Source organism: Rhipicephalus microplus, chromosome 7 (genome assembly GCF_043290135.1).
Source record: "Rhipicephalus microplus isolate Deutch F79 chromosome 7, USDA_Rmic, whole genome shotgun sequence".
Taxonomy (NCBI): Eukaryota; Metazoa; Arthropoda; class Arachnida; order Ixodida; family Ixodidae; genus Rhipicephalus; species Rhipicephalus microplus.
This window is the reverse complement of record NC_134706.1, coordinates 118,488,364-118,494,363: the sequence shown is the minus strand read 5'-3', so window position 1 is coordinate 118,494,363 and position 6,000 is coordinate 118,488,364.

Genomic DNA, 6,000 nt, shown 5'->3' with positions numbered 1-6,000 from the left:
GCCGCGAAACGCCGTTCGCCTGTCGGTAATAGGGACCTCAGGTGCGCCATGACGGAGAACGATGTTTCTCACAAAGAATCTTGTGACCTCTAGTGCACTCCTTGACGGTAACGCTTTCGTTTCGACGTAGCGCATCAGGTAGTCCGTAGCCATCACTGCTCATTTTTTCGCATTGGATGACGCCGGAAACGCACCGAGCATTTCCATACCGATTTGCTGAAAGGGCTTCATTGGGGGGTTAATTGGCTGCAGGAGTCCAGCCGGCCTAACAGGTGGGGTCCTGCACCGTTGACAGTCACGGCAGGTTCTTACATAGTGAGCAATATCCGCGTTGTGACGTGGCCAGTAGTATTTTTCCCAGATCCTTGATAAAATACGAGCGAATCCAAGATGTCCGTGGTCGGCTCGTCGTGAGACGCTTGCAAAATCTCTTGCCGCAGATTGTATGGTACGACTAAAAGGTATGTCGACCTATTTGGTGCAAAGCTCTTCTTCCAGAGTACGCCATTGTGGAGGCACAGTGACGAGATGACACGCCTGTACATCCTGGATGGTGAATCGGTCTGTCTTTCTAAGAAATCAATGACGCTGCGTAGGTCGGGATCTGCGCGTTGTTGGTCTGCGAAGTCACTAGCACTGATTAGCCCGAGAAAACCGTCGTCATCATCGTCGTTAGGTAGAGCTGGTTCAACGGGTGCTCATGACAGGCAGTCTGCGTCTCAATGTTTTCTTCCCAACTTGTATTCCACTGTTACGTCAAACTCCTGTAACGGTAAGCTTCAATGAGCTGAGCGACCGGACAGGTCCTTCAGGTTGGCGAGCCAGCACAAGGCATGGTAGTCGCTGACTGCTTTCAATGGCCTGCCGTACAAGTACGGTCGAAAATTTGCGACTGCCCAGATGACAGCCAGAACTCCTTTTCGGTTGTCGAGTAGTTGCATTCAGCCTTCGAAAGAGACCTGCTGGCGTACGCGATGACCTGTTTCTGCCCGTCCATTGTTTGGACCAATAGAGTGCCAAGCCCTAAGCCACTTGCGTCTGTGTGAACCTCAGTGTCAGCGTCCTCATCGAAATGACTAAGTAGTGGCGGCAACTGTAGCCGTCGCTGAAGTTCCCGGAAGGATTCTTGTGGCTTCTGCGGCTCACACTTCATGTTGGATTTTGTGAGGCGAGTAAGGGGTTGGGCGATTTGGGAGAAGTTCTAGACGAAACACCTGTAATAGGCGCAAAGTCCCAGAAACCTCTGCCCCGCCTTCTTGTCAGCTAGTGGCGGAAAGTTTCTGATGGCGGCTGTTTTCTGGGTGTTAGGGCGTACGCCATCACGATTACCTACATGGCTTAAAAACAGAAGTTTTTCGTAGGCGAAGCGGAACTTCTCTGGCTAACGTTAGACCCGACGATTTATAGCCTCGAGTACTGCCTGTAGCCTTTGGAGGTGTTCTTCAAAGTTTGCTGCAAAAACAACGACGTCGTCGAGATAAATGAGGCAGGTTTGCTACTGTAGTCCTGCAAAAACTGTGTCCATAACCCGTTGAAATGTGGCGGGACAGAAAAAAGTCTAAATGGCATGACTTGAAATTTGAATAGGCCGTCTGGTGTGATGAATGCGGTTTTTTCCCGGTCTCTTTCATCGACTTCAATCTGCCAATATCCGCTCTTCAAGTCCATCGAGGAAAAGTACTTGGCATTGCGGAGTCGATAAAGAGCGTCATCGATTCTCGAAAGTGGGTACACATCTGTTCTCGTGATACTCTTGAGTCGGCGGTAATCGACGCAAAACCTCAGTGTACCATCTTTCTTCTTCACGAGTACAACGGGTGAAGACCACGGGCTATTCGATGGCTTAATAATGTTTTCGCGAAGCATTTCCTCGACTTGTGTTATGATTGCATCACGCTCTCGTGGTGAAACGCGATGTGGATTCCGGTGGATGGGTTAGGCTTATTCATCAGTGATTATACGGTGCTTCGCAATCGGCATGTGTCCAATTTTCGATGTCTTTAGGAAGCAACCATCGGCATAACCCAGAAGATTGCTGCGTAGCTTTTAAGTGTGAATACACTTTTTAAGCGACCCCAAACCTTCCACCGCTGTCGGCGGCGTCCGCAGTCTTCTCTCTATCTTAAAAAAAAAAGACTTGGCGGGCCGCAGCGCGACGCTCTACCGAATAAGCCACGGACGCGACGCTGATATCGGTGTCAGTAACGCACCTTATACCCCCTCCTCCTTCGCTCGCTTCTCTGCTCTCCTCGCTCGCTGCAGCTGCGCGCGCACCCTCTCTCGCGCGCGCCCGCCTTCTCTCTCAGTCTCCCGTCGAGAGCGGCTCGTGAGATGGAGTAAAGTTAAAATCCGTTGGCATTCGCCAGTGAGTTAACGTAAACTCCCCCGTGTGATAAAATTGCGATTCCCAGGAACCACTACACCATAAAGGCACCGTAGTGTGATTAATAAATATAATAGTGCGAATTAATAAATACCCCTCATAGCATCACCCCGTGTATTCACATTCACATTTAACCATGTTCACCCTCGGGGAAATGCTTGGGAGTTTTTCTTGCTTGTGCTCTGGAAGGCCAGGATTGACGTCAAAAGTCGGGTCATCATTTATCAGCGATGATACGTCGACCGATGATTGTGACAGCGTACATGCGCTTCCTACTTCGTCAATCAGTTCTACAAATGCAATCGTCGTGCCTTTATTCAAGTGCTTGTGCTCGGAACTGAAGGTCGTTGCGGGAATGTCTGCTCGGCCTCCATGCAATTGCACGACACCAAGTGCGACACATATTTGTAGATCGAAAAGGAACTGCGCATTCGTTTCGACGATCATGACTCCGGCTGATTTTTCTTTCGTTTCAATGGATGCGACGACGCTTGTACGAGATGGGATTGTCACTTCAACATCAAGGATTGCGAGGGGGGTATTTCGGTAGCCGGTGCATTCCGGTGACGAGGATCGTTCACTGGTACGCGTAAAAGATCTCGTTTTGAGGTCGATCACTGCACCATTTTCGGTCAGGAGATCCATCCCAAGGATGACGTCACGTGAGCACTGTTGCAGAATGACAAAGTTCACTGTGTACGTATTACCACGAAAAATCACTCGCGCGGTGCAACGACCAATTGGCGTTACGAGATACCCTCCTGCCGTGAGAATCTGTGGTCCGTCCCACGTAGTTCTGACTTTCCTCAGATGTGCTGCAAACGGTCCGTTTATCACTGAGTAATCGGCGTCAGTGTCAACGAGCGCGTTACTAGACATCCGTCGATCATGATCTGCAAGTCGGCACTTGGCGTGTGGCTTCGAGGTCGAGTAGTGATCGATTGTGCGGTGTGTCGCTTGGATCGGTCACGGCTGCGTCGAGTGCAAGTTTCGAACTTGGGCGTTGTCACGATGTTAAGTCGTAGTGACCCAGCGTCAGATCGTGGCGTCACGCCACGGCAACGGTTCGTGGCGTTGGAGGGTCTTGCTTGGTTCGCTGAGAAGCGGCGCCACCTCCGTATGTCGCTGTCGTTAGTTTCCCTGGCGAGGGCTTGAAGATCGCCCTCCTGTTCCGTAGAAACGCGCTGGTTGTGGCGACTGGGTGCAGCGTGATTGCGGTGAAGGCAACCTGGGGGGAACTGTGCTTGTACTTCCATTTCTCTCAGATATGCCTTGATTTAATGCGGCCGCTGGCCTAGAAGGGGACGGGGGGCGTTTACACTGAAACCCCGTAGACCCATTTGGCGGTAACGGCATGTTCGGAGTACGTGGCCGGGCTCGCCACAGTGGAAGCATAACGGGCGTTGGTTTTGCGTCCGCCAAAGGTCAGCCTTCTTCGCAGTGGCTTCTTGATAAGCTATAGGTCGGCTTTGCAGCGGTGGTCGTCGTAACGGCGTGTAGGGCTGGGGCGGCGGTGACGGTGTGTAGGTATCCGTGCGCGTGACCAGAAGAATCTGGCTATGGATGGTATCAGCATAAGTCATGGCTGCGTGCTGGGGCACTAGTTGCAAGACCGTCTGGGTCGGAAATGCTGTTCCGAACGCCTGATGCAGCTCGTCGCGAATGACGCTCGTCAAAGGTGCGACGTGTGGGCTAGCCACAGGGAGCAATTTCTGAAGTTCTTCACGGATCATGGTCCGTATGGTAGCACGAAGACTATGAGCGTCTAGTGTATCATTGTCCACGTTGCCCGAAGAAACAGCTGGCAAGCTGCGGCTGTATTGTCCGGCTCGCAGGTCAAGTACTTTTTCAATTGTCACAAATTCTGCATCTGTCTTCGGCGGGTTGTGAATGAGGCCGACGAACAACTGTTGCTTCACGGCTCGCATCAGGTACTGGAGTTTCCTTTCCTCAGCCATATCGTCGTCAACGGGTCGGAAGATTTTCTGCATTTCCTCGACGAACACAGTTACAGGCTCATTAGGGTGCTGCTGACGGGTCTGGAGCGTGGCTTCTCAGCCTGTTCCTTTCGGTAGACATGTGGGAATGTAGATGCCAGTCGTCTTTTAAAAATACCCCAAGCCGTCAGGGAACTCTCTTGGTTTTCATACCAAGTTCGGGCGGAGTCTTCGAGAGAGAAAAAGACGTTGCGCAGCTTGTCTTCTTCCGACCACTTGTTATACGATGCGACTCTCTCGAACCTGTCCAGCCAAGCTTGCGAGTCCTCTCAGGCAGAGCCATGAAACTTCGGTGGTTACTTTGGTTGTTGGAACGTAAATGTAGTGGGAGCAGTGGTGTTTGCCATCGTTGTTGAAGGATGGGCTGCCACGTGTCGTTCAGGGTCTCGCAACAGTTCGTACTCCGGAGGCAGTTCCGGGCGCCTTCGACTGGTTCGGATTTCTCCCGAGTTCTCTACGTTTACTGCTTCGGTGTGGTCGTCTTGGCGTAAGGGGCTAGCTTCACGGCTTGAAGTGGGTGTTCCAACCATAAGCACCTCCACAAAATGTTACACTTACATGGCGGTCTTGGCCCGTAAGGACGGAGACGAGGCGATTTGAAAAGAAATAAACTTTATTTGAGCGAACTTGTGCCCATAAAAGAATTGCGTGAAAAAAAAACTGTCGGTGGCATCAAAACGGCCTGCGTGGTTCAGTGTCGGCGGAAGGAATACCAGTGCTCTCTTCGCCGGTACGCATCAGATTATCACGGGGTCCCACTGCTTATCAAAGGTATGCCCAGCGCGCAAGCGACGGAACAACGTAATACCGATGCCACACTGTAGATAAGCTGAGGACGGTGCTGCTTATAAAAGGCATGCCCAGCGCGCGAGCGACGGAACGACGCGTTACCGACGCCACACTGTAGATAAGCTGAGGACGATAATGCGCGACGAAGTGGGCACCAACATAAATGCACGTGGCAATAGCGTGGTAACAAAAGCGACGTTTTTGCCCACTGTTTGGCGAAGAGTGCAGAGTGATTAATATTCACTTTTTTGTCTTGTAGCATTCACATCTCGCAAATTTTCAGAATTTTTTTCCGGATCACGCGCGGGAACATTCATTATTCACGTTAAGCTGTTGAAATGTGGCATTCGTTCACCTTGAAGGTATGAAATTGCCCGATTAATTTCGGTGAATATAACTTAATGAAGAGTTATGCCTTGGGATTTTGAAGTGCATAGGAGCATAACGGCTCAATCTTTGCACAATTTACGTTGTGTGACGCGTGGTTATTACTTCACTCTTCAAAAAACAATTTTTACACATGTGAACACAAATTGTTACCCGATATGCAGCCTACTCAAAGTTAGTTTAGAGTTCAGCACAAAGTTCTGGCGTTGTTTTGCGGTATAGTTCTGGACTGCCATGCAAAAGACTTGAGTTTGATTCCCGAATTCAACACGTAGACTTTTTTGCATACGTTTTTTTTCTCTTTTTTTCTAATTTCGTGCGAAATTGGTCATGGACACCAGCGGCGTCGAACATCTACGGCACCGGAATCGGTCTTGTGATCCCATAAAAACTTTCGTTGTAAACTCAGCGAATAGAACAACCAGGCCCTTTTAACTACGTCAG